We start from the raw sequence: 22,066 nt of genomic DNA on the forward strand, positions 1-22,066 counted from the left end.
AGCGAGCCGTTTGTGGTTTACCGTCAACTTGACCAGACTGGACTAGTCAATACTGACACACTGGTTAGTCCCTGTCGGCCAGATTGAACATGTTAAATGGCAGGGCTAGAGCTAAAGCTTTTCTGACTGACTGTTTATTCTTCGGAATCAATGATTTTACCCATCCAGTGCAGTTTTCAGTTCTTGCTTTTAGCCTTTGACCTCGCTTTACTTCCTCTGATGACAAGGCCGATCAGTTTCAGTGATAATGCTGGGAGCGAGTTTGTTTTGTTCATCTCATCTCGCCATCATAGCCCTGTGATAAACTGTGATTTACCCCGCCGCTCACCCCAATGTCAGCTCGGATCAGCTCCAGCCAAAGGATAAGCGGTAACAGACAATGGATGGAGGGACGGATGGACGGGTGGATGGATGGATGGATGGATCTCAACACCGTGGTCTGCCCACTTATTACTTCTTACCTCTCGCGCCAGTGTTGGCCTGCACCTGTACGTTGGCTGTCAGCTGGCTGTCGGCTTTTGTCCTTGCACCGTGTTAAAGTACAACTTGCAACTGAATGCAAGAGGCCATGTGAGGCAATGGATGGGTTCTATCGAGTCATGTAGTTTATCAGGACCCGAAGCCCTCAAAAAATATCCAGCGCTGCCGGAGAGGAAGGCAGCTTTTTCTCCAGAGTAAGTTGTCATACTAAATGCCGACTTCTTTTTTTCATCCCAGCGAACTTGAGCCGAGGTTTGCTTTGCTTGCATCATCCATCCGGTCTCTGTAAATACACGGGTATATTGATTGAAAACAGTCAGCGTGTGGGCTCATCCCTTTGATCCTACTGCGACGCTCCTATGCAGTATTTCCCCCCTTCCACAGTCAGGTCATTAATCTTCCCGTTATTGGAGAAACGCACCGACATCTCTCCATAAAATGGCACTTAATTTATGCATTATTTATGCCTCATTTATGTGCTCAGGTCCTCAAACTATTTATCAAGTGTCCCCTCTTATGTCAAAACATGGAAATTGAGCGCCGTTACTCATGATACTTGCGGCAAACACATCAGTGGACAGGAAGTCAGTGGGGACCTCCACTCACTGTCACAATAAAGTCTCATCCAGGCGACTGTGTGGCAGGAGGAGCTGCTTTTTTAGCGAACTGGTAACCGCAAGAGGGACGTTGCACAACATGATGCAACGCAGCTCAACAAAGATGAAGGAAGAGGACGCCATTTCTACACTGTGATTAAAGTTTTTCGATCTCAGATGCGAGCATATGTGTGTTTTTTTCTTTTCTTTTCATTTATTTATTTTTTTTTTAACGTTTGAAGTGCTGTTTGTGTGCGTCGGGCAAAACAATGAATAATTTAGGCAGTGCAAACACTTTAACTCTATAAATGGACCATACATGTAGAGACCCTCATGCTGACTGTGTGCAGCGGTGTGTGACAAACCAGAAGGCGACGCTACTCCATCTTGACCACCCCCCCCTCCCCCTTTCTCGTATCTTCCCTGAATCGCCTCAGGAGCAAGGTGCGTCACACTCCACAGAGCACCCAGACGCACTCACCTGCGCTGCCACTGCAGCTACGCATCAACAGTTAGCATCTCCACAGGAACTGAACCCTCTCGATAACCTCTATAACCTCAGCTGCGGCTTCCTCGCTGTCAATCTGAATTGAGCTCCAGCTGAACGCCAGCTTCTGACATATTTCGCTCCTTCACAATGCCTTGGTATACAGCTCAGGATTTGTACTCAGGAGACCTCGGGGAAGTAGCTTGAAATGGAGGCTAAAGAAAGAGGACAGAAATTATTCAAGGGCAGATTGATAAATACATTTCAGCGACGTCCCTGCAGGGTTTTCAAGGAAACATTTTTATTACGCGTTTCATGCGGCAGCAGAGCGAGAGGCAGAGAACAGAAGCACGCGCGCCTGTTGTCCGTCGCTGGAATTAAACTACTTCTGACCTGACATGTTCCATGACCCCTTTTCAGAATCATCGAGGGTCCTGACTCACTCACTGTCTTGCTTTGTACGTGTACATGGATTTTTCGTCCTTTCAGTATTTTACTCGCTGAGCGGTGTGTTACCAGCTGGCTCTGCTGCTATTTCCTCCAACATACCTTTTCGCCTGTAGAGATTTTTTACTCCATCTTCTCCCCAAATACTTCCGTGGGCCAAGGATGGCCAAGAAACACACTCCAATGCATTTGTTTGTTATGAAATGTTGTTTTCATTACAAATGAGGAGGAAGTTTGGAAGGAAGGATTGAGAGCACTGCTAGCAAAACCTAAAGGGGCAGAAAATGAGTGTTTTCACACCGTTTTGCTGTTACTGGTTGAGTCACAAATTTTACAAGCAATTGCTATTGTTAACTGAATACATTTACTCTTGTGTGCACCTGCTCGGGTTGCAAAAATGAATGGAAGAGGAAATGATCTGATGTTAAAGACTGTGGCCTGTAGGCTGCAAATGTGGAGAAATGAGGCTCCAGATATGGTTGAGGAAAGGGCAGGATTCATTATAGTGGATACATATTGTATCATGTTTTTGTTGCGTTTATGGACCAGACAGTTGTGCCTAGCGATTTGGTTAACGTCTCAACCATCTGGATCATCAAGACACCGAGACTTGTATGCTCTTTTGGTAACACTTTACAATAAGGTACACAAAAGTGTCAGTAGTTGCTGAGGAGCGAGTAGGGAATGAATCCAGAACGACTTGATAGTTAATGAATCGTTAATGTGTAATTCCTAAATAGCTACGATTCAACGACTATACAGTACGACTAATGATGAGTTACAGGAGAACAGACTGGGAGGTACTTGAAGGCACACAGAAACAGTAGCTAACGATTAAGTAATTAATATTTAAGTCTAGTCTAGTGGGCAACTACTCAGTATGATGTTTCACCTTATTGTGGAGTATTACCTCTTTTTTAAATTGCCTTCTCCAATTTTCTTTCCTTTTTTTTCTTGGCTCGCTGTATTGTGGGACATGTGTCTGAGTTTGTCTTTCGCAGGAATCAGTTCTGTTGTTTGGTTTGCACAAATGGAAAAAAAAAAACAACAAAAAAAACCAACCAAACAAAAAAAACACAGAAGTTAAAAGAAATCCCCCAAGGAATGTACTGCATAATGCAAGTTCTAACACGTGTGTGATCTTGTCTCTTTACACAGACACAATCACTATGCAAGACTGAGCCCTCATGCACAGACTTAATCTTCCACAAACTTCTGCTGTGTGAGCCCGGGACACCTCTCTTCCCCACATGGACACATCCATAAGGTCCTCTTACGGAAGCAAGGTTTGAGATTTGTCAGACTTCCCCGAGAGCATGAATCAATGATGAGAGGACTTAACTGAGCCACGGGGGGCTCACCCTCAGCAGATGATGCATCTGCATCTTATATAAACTGTAGCAGATGTGGGAGCACTTACAGCACTTGACCGGCATAAAAATGACTTAAAGTAGAGGGTAACAAGGCCACAGATGTTTTTCTTATTCGAGGGAGAAAGCATCTGTTTATCTGTCTGTGTTACACTCTGCCATCTCGTTTTAATGATGAATGTTTTTGTGCTATTGTGAAATGCGTATAAAAGGTATTGTATGATTTTCCCTCATTCCAGTCATCATGTTATGCCTCCCATAAGAATGCATTCTTCAGTTAATTTAAGGCTGTTCCGAGCCAGAGAATAATATTTATACTAGATTTGCCATTGACAATAGCAAATAACCCAAAATTGTATTCTTATCCCTAATTTGCTCGATTGCATATTAATGTAGAAGTTCCAAAAACAATTTATCTTTATTGAATTTCAAATGTGATGAAAAGGGTGGCGAAGCCCAATGATGTTTTATATGGTCTATTTCATTATTTTATTATTGATCCAAGGAACACAGGGGATTTTCAGCCGGCACACTTGCTTGAGGCGTGTGATTTAGAAGCTGGTGAGTGCAGGAGAGAGAGTGCTTTTAGCTCCAGAAGTAATTAAAATCTTAAACTTTCTGTTTTTTCCCTCATGGTTGCTTAAAAAATACAAAGTGTACATTGGTCTCATATACAGTACATAATGCATTATGGTTTGGTAACACTTCAGTGAACTGCCTTGGTGCTTATATTGACTGCGTCCAGCAAGACTCCAGAGGAGTGTACTCTTACATCAAGGCATTCACATTTTTCCAAAATTCTGTATTTTTTAAATTTTGTACCTTTGGAAGGTTAGGGATTCCCTGGAGAATTTTAAATAAAGTGCTATAGGTTTGAGCAAATGAGTATGGGTTTGTAAAGAGTCACTGGTGATCCCAGCAGCATTTAAACGCTTTGGATATTAAGACAATATTATAATATTAAGATAGATACCATGCTTAGGTGTTACCAGTATTTCCGTTTCTGTAACAAACTCAACAAACACTGGATGGAATGAGTTGTTAGGTAGTCTAATTATTTTTCTTTTATTAGATTTCAGCTGTCTGGGCCCACATTACATGCAGTTTTGTTGCATCTCCTTTTAGATGACATCTACAGTTTGACCAGTTCAACTTGCCTGTTGAAAAGTAACATTTCATTTTCTCACCTGAGTAAAGGTTTGGCAAGTATGTTCTGCTAAATCACATCTAAGTTAAAAGTGCAACATTCATTCTGTTGCAAAGTTTTTTAGGTTGCATTTTGTTTTTCTATTCCTTTGTCACAATGCTAAGCAAATGCTCTGTTTAGATTGAGGCACAAAAGCCACTTGGTTAGGTTTAGGAAAACACTATGGTTTCACTTAGAATACCTGTTTTGTTCCCCATAGGGTTAGGGTTAGGCCTTCCCCTCAATCTCCTGACTGCCTACTGGTGGCTAACAAGCATATCATATGCCACATTTGTACACATGTCAACATTAACTGCTAACATCACATTCTAGCGACTACAACGAAAAGGTCCTGTTTTTGGCTTAGACTAACCATTTTGACCAAACAAACCTGGCTGGAGGTATGTCAAGGTCTCCTTCAAAAAAATCCATTGGTGTCCCCCAGATGAGCTACCAATCAGAGTGTCAAACTGGGGTCACTGGCTTGTTAGCCTTTTTGCCTGTCACTCCACCACCATCCCCATTCACCTCAGGTTATTAAAATCAAGTACTGGAGGTGGAGTGGTAAATGTGATTGAAGAGTGAGAGAATGGAAATAATGTCAATTGATAGAAACAGACTGTACCACTATAATAAGGATAATAAGGACAGTAGTAGGACATGGCAAATTTTAGAAAAATCTGTTCAGCAGGGATTGAAATTGGCAATGGTATATTAAAAAAAAAAAACTACTGGGTGAGTCAAAGAAATAATGAAATAGTTACTCAGTATTAAAAACGTTTACAGTGGCCAACCATATTTCACAAAAGCAGTGTTGGCAAGAGAAACGGCCCCTGAGTGTTGATTTGGCCATACATTTATTATGAAGTGTCTCCTTGATGAAAGCAAGGAGAAATACGACTAAACTGAAGGCGGTTATGCCCTCTGGCCTTGGGCCTGTTTATTAATACGCATTACTATTTAATGTCTCATAGTAAATAATGTATTGGAATTGTGACAATATGCAACTTGGCCATTACCTGCAGGCTATCAGATTGATGGCAGAGGCCAGCGCCGACCCCTCGCCCCTTGATGACAACATTAGGCCATAAATTAAAGCTCAGATGCTAACTGTGAGAATTTATTATGCAAGCAACATAAAGGATGATAAGAGCACGATGTGCCGCTTCGACCGCTGGTTACTGAAGTCACTGCACATCTCCTCCTACCCTCCGCTCTGCCTCCGATTTTATAAACTCAATAAAATCAGATCAATATTTTCATTAAAGAATAATCAAATTAATTAAAAGAATTAAAATAACGAGTGGGAAAATTAATTAGGAACAGAGCTGTGTGTGTGTCCAGTGTGACTATTTTCCCCAAACCACTTACTGGAAAAATACACTTTCATAGACAATTTGCCACTCTCCCCATGCGCTTCAGTCCAACATGAATTGAGTAATGTGAAGTAAGCCTTCTTAATTTACAGTACTGCTTTTGTGAATGGCTATTCAGATAAGTGGTGTGGCTCACGTTACCCACTGGCTAAGCTTACCCCCCCTCACCACTTGCTCAGAACATGCTTAAAATAATTAAGACTTATGGAATTGGGACATGCTGAAAAGTTTTTCTGTGCCATGAAGGTTTATCGTCAACACTTTTGGTGCACCCACTTTCAATTTAACTTTCAAATAAACTGTTGGCTCATTAAAAAAAACGTGTCTGGCTGCTTGTTCTTGCCTCTTTGGACTTTGTTGCAGTGAAATATCCCGACACAAAGATTTCAGTGATTAAAAATGCAATTAAAATGAAAAAGACATAGTAAACCGGAATGATCCTTTAATCATGGAAAAAGGAAGACCGCCCAGAACTGTTCCATAAACTGTTGCACCAGAGATTTTTATTAAGAATATGAAGCTATATTCATCTCTCACCTTCCCCTTCCCACGACTACATGATGTCACCTCCATCAACTCTTCTGAGGTTCTATTCAGTTTCATATTCAACCTGACCTCATTGTTTCACACAGATGCTGTTTTTTTTTTTTTTTTTTTACAACCACACGAGCGTTCTGGACTCACTCATTTGAATGCGTGAGCATGCGAGTGCACAATGTGGGTGTGACTCCGTAAAAAAAAAAAAAAAAAAAAAGCCCTGACCGAGTGTGGGCTGGCATCGAATATCGTGCGGAATAATAATGTGCGAGAGACACAGTGTGAGGGAGAAGACAGACTTCTGATCGCGTTTGATCCAAAACCCGGGAATTGTGATTTCAATTAGAGTGCGAGAGAAAAAAAAAAAAATACCATGCAGGCGGCCAAGTGTGGGCTGCCTTGAGCACTGAGCTTAAAAGCGGGAGAGAGAGAGGTCTATATGTATGTGTTCTTACTGCGGGCATCAGGGCAGGATGGCAGGACGCCCCCCCCCCCCCCCCCTTTATTTCCTCATCATTACTAGTGTTTAATTAGAGACATCCCGCCCTGGTTGTTGCTGAGGCTGCTGACAGTCAGGAAGGGAGGGTTTGGGGGGGGGGCCGTGACCCGAATTTTATTTGGGCACACCGAACAGCGCGGATAAACAACGCGGGGCAGGGCCGAGTGGAAAGGGGCGCGAATGTGACCTCGGCAGGAGAGTTTGTGCTGGACTTCTGCTGTTTTGACGGCCAATTTGGCTTTTAATGTAATAACAGAACCTCAGCCAATCTGAACAACAACTGGACATATGTTTTAAATAGCTGTTTATAGTCTACATTTAAGCAGCAATAAAACACACAAACGCTGTGATCCGCCATGACTCGTCCCACCTGCCCTCTCACAAATGCTGCGGAACACTATAAGTCTATTCCATCCGCTTTTTCACACCACAGTGCTGTGTGTGTGTGTGTGTGTGTGTGTGTGTGTGTTGCGCTTGCAGATTGGGGCTGCAGAGTTTCACATTGATGAGGGCGTCACATTGATCCCAGTGCATGCAAGGAGGTGTGCACGTCAGGTGCGCTGTACTACAGGCAAACCATGGACAACAGACTGTAAGTCCTCCCCTGCCGCTCTGGTTCAAACAACCAAATGGCCAGAAAAAATAAAAAAAAGGAAAGCATGCTTCTGCAAAACCACAGAGAAGTTAAAAATGAACACCTTGATAAGAAAAGATGCTTTGGTCTCCACAAACAAGCTGAAGATGTCCCAATACAGAAACATGCCTGGAAAGTTTCAGTGCTTCCACACTTGAAGCAACAGACACTTGAAAATGTCAATGCGATACAGAAATGTTAACTGCCGAGCATTTTATCCTGTCGACTGTGCCGGGGGAAAAAGAGAGGCTTAAACACACCTGAATGGCGAGGTCTTGGATGCTAAGGAAAAAAAAAAAAAGAAAGAGCTGAAGCAGCAAAGTCTCTCAGCTTAAATGCATTATTTATTAGAATAAAACCAACAGTCTGACAAGGCTGTCCTGTCTGCCGGATGAAGAAAGCCTTGTAGAGAAATTATGCAACAGAGCTGAACGAGCAGGACGGCTTCACCTGTGTTAGATGTTCTATTTCTCCCTCTGTCACAATCCTTTAACATTTACATATTTCATATTTAAATATTTGCCTCCTTTGTCTGCTGTTCTCAGGATGCAGTTCTGTGCAGGCCATAGCCCATAATGTGGCCTTCCAGGGTGGAACTCTTCAATGAAAGTGTGTAAGAATGTGTATATATGTATATATATATATATATATATATATATATATATATATATATATATATATATATATATATATATATATATGTATATTCTGTCATTTTGAAGACTTATTGTAATTGTCAACCTCTATGATCAGTAAACTTAATTTTAGCTAGAAAGGCAAAAGAAAGACTCTTCCTGTGACTCAACATGTGAAGAGCCAGTTTCAGCTGTGTCAAGATATCGTCGCTGAACACTGAACAAATGACTGTCAAATGTTATTTCATATCTTCACTTTGAAATGAGATATTTTTTGATCATTTACAGCTCATTATCCTCCGAAGCAGATACTGATGCAAACGGACTACAAATCAGACAAATGGCAGGATCATATATCCACGCTGGCCACGCGACGCTCGTGCGGTGATCAATAAAGTTTCATCATATGTTAACTACACAGCTGTGCCGCTCTTCACCGAGAATCCATAAACAATGGCATGTGGCGATATTTATTATTTTAAATATTCCATCAGGCTTCATTACTCAGTCTGACTCTTATTTACACATGGTCATTTTCCACTTCATTGCTTGTTTTTTATTGCAAGCAGACAACCGGCATCCGAGCCAGCACGTCTGTATCAGCCTGTATCAGGGGGTTTGGTCGGCACGGTTTACCTGACATTCTTACCACAGACAAACTGACACTGTCATACAGGAGGGCACCTATGCATTCATCCTGGGGAATGGCAGCAGGGTCAGAATACATGTTGTCTTTGAGGCACTTATAGATTAACCTAACCATGTGGGATGCATTGTTGTGTCCATTAGTCACAAAGTGAATTTGTACTTTCCGCTCAGAGAATCCATCTTGGTCGCTCAACATCACAGCTTTACTGAGCCTGTTAAACAACAGTCCAACTGCTCTGGGAATGTAAAGGTAGAACAAGTTTCGACCAGACCTTTTCAGTAGATCCTCACACTGGAATTGCTGTGTGCTGAGCATTGTAATATTGCAATATGCATAATACACATGATATTAAAAATCTACACGTTGGTATTGTGATGATATTACGCATGATAATATCTTGAAATCCGACAGTGAAAACGTTAAATTCATCTGGTTGGGTGAGGGTTAGGGTTTTCACCAGCAATTGAGTGTAGTTGCTCTTTCTGTACTGTTTTTTTTTTTTTTTTTTTTTTTAAGTTATGGTTACAGAAACAATCTCCACCTCCCTATGCTTATATACTGACAAGGATTTATTTGCCCCAAAAGAGGCAGAGCAATAGAAAAGTGAAAGACAAATTTCATTGCTGGTATTTTTTTTTTTTTTCCTTAATTGCTATAGATGCTGCAATAATATTGTTATCCTGAATTTGCTTGGCTACAATAACCATGAATATTATAACTTTTGTGTGTGTTTTCAAGACAACAACATTTTAACGTAAAATCAATTTCTAATAATAATAATAGATATTATCACTCCCAATGGGTCAAATACAACAGCCTGGTCATTGGCCCTACACGCTGTAGGTACCTCATAGTGTCCCACTAGAGCAGTAGTATAAACAACAAGAAAAGCCCCAGTCAGGGTTTTTTTTTGAGTGAATGGGTCGTTATCAGGCTTCAGCAGAGCTTGGTGACGAGCTGATCATTTGAATCAGGTGTGGTGGAGCAGGGAAAGATTGTGCAGGACAGCGACCCAAGCAACAGGGTTGAATAACACTGCGTCAGACCTCAGATGCAGAGATTGAGGGTCACGTCCTATCAAGTGTGTTTTTAAGCCACGTAATGTGTGTACGTTAACGTACGTAAGTCATGTACCCTACATGACGTAAGTGGCATGCTCTCATCACTTATGTTGCTGTTAGTTGCACGTCTGAAAGTAGTTCTTTTAACACAAAGCATGAGGACTTTACCAACACTGAGCGTTTGACAACATTGATAATAGCCCATAAATCATAATCATAATGTCCTAATGTGAGAAGTCAGCAAGCTTTATTTTGAAAGCAGAAAATGTGTTATCGCATATCTGACACCTGACGGGAAGATAGAGTGTCATATTAGATGCTAATTTGACAAATCAGGAGTGAGAACATGTTGGTTTATCTGGTTGAATTTTTTTTTTTTTTTTTTAAATTAAAGAAATAATAAATAAAAGAGATAAAAGGAAAATAATTCTCTCGGACCTGGTTCAAGATTACTTGGCTTGCCATGGGGCCTCACCTCTCTTCTTACAAAGTCCCATCTGGCAAGCAGCAGAATTGGTAGTTTGATCACTCTCTTTAAAAAATCACCTCTTGACCCCTTCGACAGGCCGCGCGCCTCGCCATTGTTCCTCGAGGACAGTTAAAGAGATGCTGAGTCAGGCGGGCGTTGGAGGTGACAAATGTTTCTCCATTGATGTTGTGCAGATGATTTACAAGCCCAGTTAACCGGGGAGGTCTGCCAGGCAGGGACTGGATGTGAGTGAGTGTGCGTGTGTGTGTGTGTGTGTGAGCGTACACAGTGGAAAGATGCAGTGGTGAGTAAACACAAATAAATCAGTTTGTCCACATTTTTGTTTGAAGTGCGGCTTACCCAGTTTTTTTTTTAATCTATTTATTTTTTTCGAAGTGACACTATGAGTAAGATTATGATAATGGCACTTACCGCGGGTGAAGTTAATGAAATAAGCAAACAATGAAAAACAGGAACAAAAACAAACAAAACAACACAAGCTCTCTGTTGTTATTCATTTGATTTAGAAACCTGAGGATCCCTTGGAGGATGCTGATCTGACTGGGCAGATGGAAAAGAAAAAAAAGTAATAGTATGGATCAGAAACACTTTATGTGAAGCGCACTGATAACACCTACTAAAACAAAGATGTAGAATAATATATCTGAATAAATCTGGCCTGTATACTCCTGTATCATCCCCATATGTTGTTCCCTCAGAGACGCATAAACCCGCTTGTTTCACTGTCTTGGCTTCAATATGCGAAAATATTTACACTGCAAAATATATTATAGGATTTGTCAGCATATAGTGCACTTAGATACATACAGCACTGTATGTGGGGCTTAAGCTTTCTCGTCCAGTAAGCTTGGTTTTATTGATTTGCTGGTGAAAACGCTTAAAAGTCTCTGTGTTCTCTACAGCATTTCAATGCCTACAGGTCAGTTTAGCTCACCATAATTGACTCTGCTGCATGTTCAGACACCGGTAAATGCTGTTGACACAACAAAGACCTCTCACAGTCTCAATTTTCAAATAAATATCACAAAAATTGAACTTGGATGTTGTCATTTGTCATTTTTGATTGGTTTGCTGACGTGAAGAAGGCTGCTCTGAGGGAATATGAGCTGGCCTGAGTTACAGACGTAACATATTCCATTGTACTCAGAGTCAAACTTGGGCTTGATCCCACTTCCAATTTTTTTTACCCCTACCACTCCTTTACAAGTGCTTAGAGTTATAAGGTATTGGATGGAATAGGATGACCTTTCAAGACCCACATATGTCATTGGTTGCCGTCGACGGTGATGTGAACAGACTGGACATTTCCAGGAAGCCGCAGTGATTGTTGTGGTATTATCACACATGCCATTTGCCATTTATCTGATGGAGATAGTGAAGCAGACGCTCGCAGTGCATTCATAACTTCATGCTATCAATCAAAGAGGGAGAACAGTGCTTCATTACCTGGCCTCTAGCAGTGCCATACAAGCTAACACTAGCAACTTGTGCACCTACCCTGCCAGTCTGAACTGATGTTAGAGGGGCAACGCCACATGTACAGTGTAAGACTTCAGTTAGATTATCGTAAGCTGTCAAAGGGTGGGAATGCAAAAAATCAAGATACATTACAGGTGCTGTCTGTAAGAACTGGTCATCTGTCAGATTCATACTCAGAAAAAATAAGGTGGCAACATACTGCTTACTGCTGCCAGCTGTAGCCATCATTTGCTAGTTAGCTTAGTTAGCTGTGCAGCGAGCAGTTTGGACTGGAAGTTCGGAAACCTGGGGGAAAAGCCTTGGTGTTTACACTGCTAGCACAGGACCTTTGGACAGGAACAAGCCGGGGCAAGCTGGTTAGCATGCTAGTTTTTGCAACACGATTTACAAAAATGATGATGTCATAACTGTCATTTCTTCGCATTCTGTTGACAATTTTAGCCCATTTTTAACATTGCATATTGCACCTTTAGAATGCAGGACTGTTATTCACAAGTCAGCAATAACAATGAAATGTTTGCTGGCTAGCTAGCAAGTTAGCTCTGAGACATCAGCAAACCAGAAGCAATTGTTTTTTGCTTGTTATGAAGAAGGACCGTAAGACAGCTGACTGCAGGCCATGAACGCACAACATGGAGAGGTTGCACTGAGTGGAAGGGCATGGGGTCAAGTAAAGAAAACTCAGGCAAGTTTTCTTTACTTGTTTCAGGCAAGGCCTTCATTATTTCTTTTGTTGGCAACCAAGGCTGTGGCCTGTTCGTGGCAGGCACAGCCGTAAGACTTGGTGTTAATTAATTCCCTAGACCAAACAAATGGTAAACGGTAAATGGAGTGTATTTATACGGTGCTTCTTAAGTCTCAGCGACCACTCAAGGTTCTTTTCAACTCATTCACCCATTCACACGCACATTCGCACACTGAGGCGACCATGCAATGCACCATTGGCTGACCATGAACAATAACCATCCATCCTCACTCACACAGTCAGTGGAAGGAAATAATGCTCCAGTATATTGTCCAAGGGCAGCTCGCCACGTAGACCGCATGTGCCAGGAATCAAACCCAAACCTTGAACCTCGACCCGCCGATTGGTGAATGACCGCCTTCTTTCTAAGCAGCAGCCGCTCCATACTACCACTGCTTGTTCAGACAACCTGCACATCTTAAAGACTTTGCTTACCAGACATTTACTGGCCTGATAATACACCCATCATCCACTCATGTTACCTTCATCGCCTTCCTCCTGGGGGTTCTGTCCCCACTCTGTCAATCCCTCAAAGCAGAATCTGGGCTACACTGAGTCTTACTGACACACTTGACGACAGCATTGGTTATTCTAAATGATGTGATTCAACATAGATGCGAAATAAAAGAATGACATAATAGTTAGCAGCTACTATTTCAGAAAATGTCAGACAGAAGAAGTGCCAGTCAGGACCTTCTAAACCCAGATGGGGATCCCACTGTGGAGCTCTGGGGCTGACCACGACTGACTTCAGTCCTGGATGTAAAGTGATTGGTAGATTGATAGATGGATGGATGAATAAATGAGCACAGTACATTCTCTGCTCAACAGATGAATCCTAGCACCACTCATTGAGAAATTTGGCCCTCAAATCTTACTCATCAGGCTTTCACTTATAGAGGTCCACGTGTATAAAAAGTTGCTTTTTAGTCAAGTCGCATTAGAACTAAGTGCTTGCCAGAATAGGGATTTTGAAAGGAAATCATCACTTAAGGGTAGTTTTGGGTCTATCAATTCCAAAATCTTTTAATGTTACAACATGATTTCCTCCTACCACTTCAGGACAACCTTTTCATGCCACTTTTTCCCTTTAGCTGCTAAAAGAGCCGGGTGTTCAGACACTAAAGGGGCTGGATCAAGGGAGGGTTAATGCTTCTTCGTTTATTTATTTATTTTTAGCCCAACAGAAAGAAGTGAACTTTTCACAGAGAGCAAGCTGGGGTTGATAGCCTCTAAAATGTCACTGAAAGCAAGGGGGAATATCTGCGGGACAGGAGGATTGTGTTTAATGTGACAGGGTATTACTATGATCTGACAACTTCCTGACGATCAAAGAACCAATCCCAGAGGTCTGTGGAGGAGTTGAGGAGTCCATCCCAACAGATGGCACAATCAAATGTGCCCCCATGCATAATGATGATTTATTAAAGGGAGTCAGCTCCCACACCCCCACCTCAGTTAGTTACTGTGCCTTTAAGAAATCAAAGACGCAGGACACGATAGACAGGGGGTTTAGTGGGATTGGCCATGTCTATGTGTAGAAATATAAGAGGATGTGACCAGATTAAATCATGATATAATGAAGTGATGTCATTATGTTGTGACATTTCATTGCTGCCCTCCACATTATATGGTATTTAAGTCTAAGTTTGTCTATTCTGAATTGGATTGCACCACGTATTTATACATAAATGTCTTAGTTTGAATATAAAGTCCCTTTTCCCCGGGGCCGTGAGCCGGAAGTAGACGGACGGCGGTGGTGGCGTCTTTCCTCCGAAATCACTGCAAGAAAGAGCACCATTGTGCATCTATTTTGTGTAATTATCATGTACACCATATAGGAAGTGTACAACGATGTAGCTTTGTCTCGCTCTTCATACGCCATCCTTCTTGAATGCAGAGGAAGCTGATGATGTAAAGAGGTCAGCCGGAGGTGTTTCTCTTACCACGAGTTGAAATGGATACAGCACCACTTAGCGTACCGTGGTATGACATGCTCCAGCCCAATAATCCAATTTTCTCGCCGGCATGTATAGTCGGATAATTGATTGAGTGGCATAGTCGAACTATGGCTGCAATCCGACTTAGCTGTGCATGTAAACGCACTGACTGACACCCAACATATCTAAATAAGTATAATCATGAGGGATCTGAAGTATGAATCCTGTGTGAAGCAGTGTTGATTTCATTAACCAAAACAAAAAATGTTTGAACATATGTATTTTCCCAATCGTGAACAGAGATCTGTGTCGTGGCCAAAGAACGTCCAAAGGTTATACTTCACCACTGTCGTCAAGGCTCGTTGCCACAGTGCAACGTTACGTTCAGGAAGACGAGCAGTCTTTCCGAACATCTTGCGGATGTACATCACATACAGACGGAGAAATGCAGTTTTCGACAGCCTAGCTTGTTGTTCCTTTCCCGTTTCCCCATCTCCCTCAGGAGCACAGAGGTAATTAAATTATACAGACATGGGTTGACGGCCCTTAGTAACCATTAGCCATCCGAATGTTTAGCTATGCGGTTGTGAATTCTGTCTGGCAGGCTGAAAGCTTCATCCAGTGCAATTAAACATTAGCTATTTCCTGAAAGACAGCTTGATGCTTTCATCATTTCAGAAAGAATTTATGAACGCATAGCTAAATATTCAGCCGACGAATAGTTACATTTAATAACCCATGTTTGTATGGATACACTGTAGTCATGTTGCAGTCTGTTACCACCATATTTGATTTGTACTACATTTCTTTAATCACACCATTATACAGTCACTTTGAATTGTTAAACAATTTTCATAAATAACATTATACATTAGAAATACATTTGATTTATTATCACATTATACACTATAATAGTTGTTTGTTCAAAACAGTGCTGGCTCACTATTTAAGAATGGATATAGATATAGAGTGCAAGAAAAATAAAGCAATTGACCATTCAGTTTTAAAATCTGTTAAAAAAAGGTAACAAAAAGTAACATATTCATCTGGTATGGTGTAATGACTAAAAGTTTACAAAGATGTAATGATTTTCCTTGACAAACACTTGACTAGTCTAAAGGATAAAATGATTAAAATGTGACCAAAACTAAATGACATTTTTGTTGAAAGACTAAGACTAGGACTAAATCTCAAACAGCTGCCAAAATCAACACTAGTGTGAAGATTGTCATATCAAATATTATAAAAAAGGACATATTAAAAATAATGATGGGGAGGATTGATCCCTGAGATCCCAGGAACAGTAATGCACTCTAAAAACACAACTCAGAGAATGCTTTTTTAAAGAAAAGAGGTGGAGACTCAGACTCAGAATCTGCAACAGTATACATAGATATATAACCTGAGAGCTTCGTTTAGTCTGATCCTAGGATCCACTCGAATGTGTTGGCGTTGCTGTCTGAGAGAATCAACTCTTTTTGCGACTGACTCCACACATCTCTGGAGGATTTCTATGAGCACTTTTCCTGACTCTAACGGACTTTGAGGAAGCAAGTTTTGGCAAGATGCTGGAGTAGAATCCAGGCTCCTCTGGCCCATTTTTCGTCCTCAGACTCAGACTTGTTTGGTTGAGGCTCCTGCTCACAGTGTAATTGCAGTCTCATTAGCAATATGTTTGGTCAAGATATAATCAGTCATCACCGCAGCCGGGCACCAGAGCACCAGATTCAGTGATGTGCCGAGCTTGAATGACATGTGCTTTGGGATGAGTTAACAAGGCAGCACATAACAGCGCGCAGCCACAATATTTTTTAAAAATCTCTCAAGGTGCTTCAACATCCAGATTATATCGCCACTATTGATTTGTTGGTTTCCAGATATCAAAACTTTCAAATGGTTTTCAGCTCCATGGTGTTTTTTTTCAATGTCGTTCTCTTATTTTGTACAGTCACATTTTCAATTTCATCCGTCATCTTGGTTTTTCTTTTTGTTGTTGTTTTCTTTTTAACAAAACATATGACAACTCACCCAAAACTGGCAGAATGACGTGTGATTTTGTTTTCAGGATTTAATTAGACAGAAATACCCCAGTCTTGCACGTGTGATGTCATCGCCCTCAACTTGCGACGAGATGTGTGGAGACTACGCGTCCCGAGTGGCGTAGTCATCCTCTCTGGGGACGCAAAGGTTCAGGATCCGAATCCCCAGGTGGCCGAGGCGTAATTGCCAACAGTGTGGCAACTCAAGCGTACGCGTGTCTAGTCTTTTCAATTGCCTAAATTAAGCAACGCGCATCCAAGTGCTCGCATTCTGCTTGGATCACAATCTGCTTGGATCCCCATCAATGCCGCTTATCTCCGCGAGCCATCTTCATTCTCTGTATCCAGTTTTTTTTTTTTTTTTTTTTTTTTTTTTTTGTGTGTGTGTTTCATCTCAAGCAAAAAGCAATCAAAATTAAACAGAAATAGCAGGGAAAGGAGGATAACGAAGAGAAATACTGTACACAACCAAAACTGTGACTGCAAAGTAACCGAGCGAGCAGCAGAATTGAAAATGACACCGTGGACATCCTGTGGTTTTATCATTTTTCTAATCTTTTTTCCAACTGTCAGGATTTGAAGCAGCCATTGGAAATCAGATGTATTTGTGCTAGCTGAGGTCTCAGTAGAGATATAGTACTTGTTGTGCTTGAAAAATAAATCACCCTCGCAGCAGAGAAGTTTAGTTTTGTGGCGAAGGGACCCCCAGTGAGCCCCAGTGGGCCAGAGCTTTATTCAGGCCCGTTGCCAGATCTCTCAAAGCCTCTGCATAGTTGATATAAGGCCTGACTGCCAGCTGTGACAACTCCTTATTAACATCCTCCATGTCAGTTGTTTTCTCCCTCCCCTTCATTTTCCATTTATTAATCTTTTTTTTTTCCTTTTCCCTCTGTTCCCTCTTGCTACTAGTCCAACAGTATGCGGAGGGGTGTTTCGCTTATGGGAGAGGACATAAATCCACAAAAGCCGCTCCAGGCAAGGTCTTCATCACAAGCTCATTTCTCATCACTTTACATAAAGTCAGCAGTCTTAACTTCATAATTACACGGGGCAGCAGTGAATGTGGCTAAAGGAAATGCTTTTGTGCAGGTGTGACTGCTTCAAAGGCACATTATACTTTTAATAAAAAGGTTATCTGCTGCACAGAGGGATAATCTAACAGTCATATTTCATTCTGATTGTTCAAGGCTTTAGTAGCAATACTACTGGTTAAGTAAAAAAAAAAAAAAAAAAAAAAAAAAGACATGGTAATACACGTACATAACATCTTGATTTAGGCCCGATTTTAATTAAAAAAATGCAAATACATGAGATTAAGAAATGCACCAAAGATTAAGCTTCCCTCAGGAGGTACACAAGATGAGTTGACAGTTGTTATTTGTATGGTGCTCACATATGGTATTATCTTGTAATTACCTGTGCTGTAATGAGCTACCTGTAAATCAGTAGTTCTGATGTTCAAAAGACCAAAGTCAGAGCCAAGACACATTTATAAATTCCATCTTATTACCCCTGAATCTTTTACATAGAGACACATGTGAAAACAGGCTTCCGTTACTTAGTTACTGTATCATACAATGCTTAAACAACAGGAGATCTATTATTTTTCTAAACAAGGCACTGATGTATACCTTTGAAAACGGGCGTAATTGACTTACAGTCAGTGATAGAATGTAACTAAGTACATTTACTCAAGTACTGTTCAATTTTGAGGTACTTTACCTGAGTTTTTCCCTTTTTATTCTACTTTATAATTCCATTCCTCAACATTTTGTGAGAAATATTGTGGTTTTACTCGACTACATTTACTTGAGTTTAGTTACCAGGTACTCTGCAGATTGCATGCTGCATCAGAGCCAAAGGCTTTTTTCCCCCACCTTTATTTGACAGTGGATAGACAGGACATGGGAGAGAGAGAGAGGGGGATGTGACATGCAGCAAAGGTCCTCCGGCAAGTACAAGCAATAACAGATACTTTAAGACCTTTACTCAAGTGCTATTCATATGGGTGACCATTTCACCCAAGTAAGATTTTAAAACAATATCTTTAGTTTAACTCAAGCGTGGCTTTTGAGTAGCTCATACAACTCAGCATACAGTGAGTAGAGTGATGCTGTTTAACAAAAAATGGGTTCATCATTATTAGTTAAGTGGAGAGTTGGATCGGATTTTTTTTTTCAGAGCTTTTGGAACATTTTTGGACTTAAAGCAGCAGAGAACTTCCATTTTTTTGTTGCCTTTGGCGACAGTGTGAGCACCACCCCTGTGCGTCTAAAGATCTTGATGTGGCCAGTGTGTGCATCTGTTTTGGAAACATTTGAAAAAAAACATACAAAATATATATTTTTTTAAAACATAGGTCTTTTCTACAGAGAAATTGCAAAGGAAGTCAAGGTGTCAGTGAGTACAGTTTCCTTCACCGTTAAAAGGCACTCAGAAACTGGGGGAAACTCTGACAGGAAGAGATCTGGCAGACTCAAAGCCACAACAGAATCAGAACACAACTTCTGAGAGTCAACAGCGTATGTGATGGGAGGCTCACAGGACAACAGCTTCAAGCACAGCGTAATCATGGTCTTAGTAAGCAAGTCTCAGTTTCAACTGTGAAGAGAAGACTTTGTTTGAAGGTTTGACAGGTCGAGTTGCTGCAAGCAAATCTGACCTTTGACCTTACGTCAGTTTTTTCATAGATTAGTTCATCATTGTCTTTGCATCTTCTTCTTTGCTTATGTGGGTCCTATAGACGCATCAGCGTTAAACTGAGACTGTTTCACGACCAAATTCCTCGTAGTACATTTAAGTAGATCAATATATTCCTCGTCTGCAACCTTTCGTTTATTGAGTACAACTTAAATCAAACAGTATGACACAATCTGCGCATCATAGACTGGATAGACGCAGAGATGTCTGCTTCATGTGGTGCAAGCAGTGGATGCCTGTAGAAAGACTGTCTCACCTCAGGCAAATGTCCTCTGGTTATTTTCCGAACAGTTGCGAAACGGGAGAGGAGAGAGTATTATTGAGATTTTCATGTGTTTCATATGCATTTTAATAACTGATCTGTGCTATTTTTTAGATTGGTTGCACAAAAGGAATGGATTTGTTGGACTGTAACAAGCACAGCCAGAGAGCTCGATGCTAACTCGAGGGAAATCTCCTGTGATGTAAAACAGAGGAAAGAGACAATAAAGCAGAGGACAGAGAAAGAGACGAGTGAAAAATATCTGGGATGTTTCTCTCTCTTTTTTTTTTTGATGATTCTGCACTCATACCGTGTGCTTAATTACTTCATTAATTTTCCTGCCAAGAAAAATTAGGGGATATTTAACAAGTAGTCATTAGTTAATCTTCAGTTACAATGCACAGGCACGAAGGTCAATACTATAAGTCATTGTAAATGAAATACATGTTCAGATACAATGGCTTTTGAAGGTGCTGGTGTAGATGGATTTAAACAAGAGCAAATTTGCCAAGTCCTCGCAGGCACAGCAAAGCACAACCTTGCATTTTCACATTTCCACACAAGCCAAACGGTGCTTGCTGAAGTTTTCTCTGCTCTGTCTGTGCTAAAAATCATGTCTCTGTCATTGTTATAATGCAATAGTGTTAAACATTTGTATTCCTTCCCTTATTATAAATATGTGCAGGCGTGCACGTGTGTGCTGTTGTCCGAGGTTACATACACACCTTCGCGATCACATCTGAATGCAGGTGTGCTCCCACAGTGTGTTATGTACCGTTTTAGGTGATTAATGTCCCATGTCCCCATTTGGTGATCAGAGATGATATCCTGTAATGGCCTTTGTGTTGCAATTTAGCACTTGCACCTAGAGGGAGTAAACAACCACCAGCCCCTCTGAGCGCAGCTTAGATACAGTGTCCAAAGCAGGAAGAAGCAATGTACAGTGTGAGCCTTCTGTCAGATGAATGTTTTTTGCTTTGTCAGCCGAAGCCTATTGCAGGTACATGCACTTAAAGGTGGTGTTTGCGTCACACCAGCAGAGTGTAAGGCTGATGGGCAAAATAATAAAACTGCTGGATGTGAAGCAATTGGTTGATTGATTTGACGTAGAAGTATCTAACAATGATCTGTTCATTGTTCAATTATTGAATCATCCGTGACAGAAAAGTCAAACGTTTCCTGTTTCCAGCATGTCCAATGTTTTCTCACACAAGGGCTGTATCCAGTGTCAGGTTTTTTTTTTTGCTGTTGTTTTTTGTTTGAAGCTTTTATTGACATTTTTGAATGACTCTTTGAATGTCTTTGTCATATTCTGATGTCTTCAATTAAAAATAAAATCACTTACAGCAGGTTCAATGTCGTTGTTATAGGTGACGATGCCCTTATGAGTCTTATACGTATTAATCTTAATAAGACTTTGTAAGTGTTAACAAATGCATCATAAACACATGTATAAGTACAGTATAAGACATTTAAGAGACTTTTTGGAAGTATAACAGTTTATAGGATGGTTAAGAATGTTAATATAAGTTTCTCATAATTATTTAAAATGACATTACTGACATTTACTTAATGTAAATGTACCAGAAGAAACTTTTAACTGGTCATAAAGCAGTCTCATTTTAATGTAATGTGTTTTTTTTTTTTTTTCTTTTTGTGTATGACCAATATATGAAAAAGAGACCTGTACTGAAAACAATGATTATGGTTAACTTGGTGCCTGCCACTGAGTTGGATTCTACCATATCCAGGTTGGATAAGTCATGACATGAGTCGATGCGTTGGATGAACTGAGGAGAGGAGGTACGGCACTACGGGTGCCACGCTAACTCACTTTTACCATGGTCAACTTTTGTCCGATTAAACCATCACCATATTAAACCATCACAATGCTTTTTTTTATTGATTAACTATGATAAATACATATCCATAACACATTTTTTGACAATTAATTGTGCTTCCTGCAGCTGCCGTTCATAAGCAAGAATAATGGCTTTTTAATACTTTGCTGGCCCCACTGAGTGAACAGTGAATGTAGATACAGTGTATGGGCTTTTTTATATAGCCGTGTGCCTCCCTTTGTGCGTGGCGAGCAGGAGGGCAAGCAGCTGTTTGACCGCAGTGAACATCTTGCTTTTGGAGAGCGGGACAGAATCGAAGAATGCTCTGAATCACAAATTATACATTGCAGCTCTGACCTCTAGGAAGCTTGAGCCAGTCCATCCTCACCACAGCATCTCATACAATATCGGAAAAAGCCATGAATCCAGCTTATTTGTCTTTTTGTGCTGCAGGGCCTAGAATGGGAAATGCGTAACCTTTTGTTCATGTAAATAATAAAGAAGTATCAAACTTTAGTGCCAACTGAGCCTGCAGTTGGGTTCCACTACAGTTTGCCTAACTGGATGCTACACTGCGAGCTCTAAGAAGCCATTTCAAAGGGGATACGGGTAC

At 40.9% G+C, this 22,066-nt stretch overlaps 3 long non-coding RNA genes across 3 annotated transcripts; 2 read left to right on the plus strand and 1 right to left on the minus strand.

Moving 5' to 3' along the window:
- Positions 1–496: 496 nt before the first annotated feature.
- LOC119029462 lies at positions 497–4,103 on the minus strand. The gene is made up of 4 exons (XR_005077996.1): positions 2,921–4,103; positions 2,113–2,279; positions 1,558–1,778; positions 497–763 (listed from the first exon to the last, which is right to left on the minus strand). It is a non-coding gene; the product is annotated as an uncharacterized LOC119029462 (long non-coding RNA).
- A 162-nt stretch (positions 4,104–4,265) lies between these two features.
- LOC119029461 lies at positions 4,266–8,730 on the plus strand. Its single transcript, XR_005077995.1, has 4 exons — positions 4,266–4,586; positions 7,459–7,570; positions 8,158–8,221; positions 8,536–8,730. It is a non-coding gene; the product is annotated as an uncharacterized LOC119029461 (long non-coding RNA).
- A 10,239-nt stretch (positions 8,731–18,969) lies between these two features.
- On the plus strand, positions 18,970–19,852 carry LOC119030288. The gene is made up of 2 exons (XR_005078229.1): positions 18,970–19,230; positions 19,727–19,852. It is a non-coding gene; the product is annotated as an uncharacterized LOC119030288 (long non-coding RNA).
- Positions 19,853–22,066: the final 2,214 nt, after the last annotated feature.

Source organism: Acanthopagrus latus, chromosome 12, assembly GCF_904848185.1.
Source record: "Acanthopagrus latus isolate v.2019 chromosome 12, fAcaLat1.1, whole genome shotgun sequence".
In the NCBI taxonomy this organism is placed as follows: Eukaryota; Metazoa; Chordata; class Actinopteri; order Spariformes; family Sparidae; genus Acanthopagrus; species Acanthopagrus latus.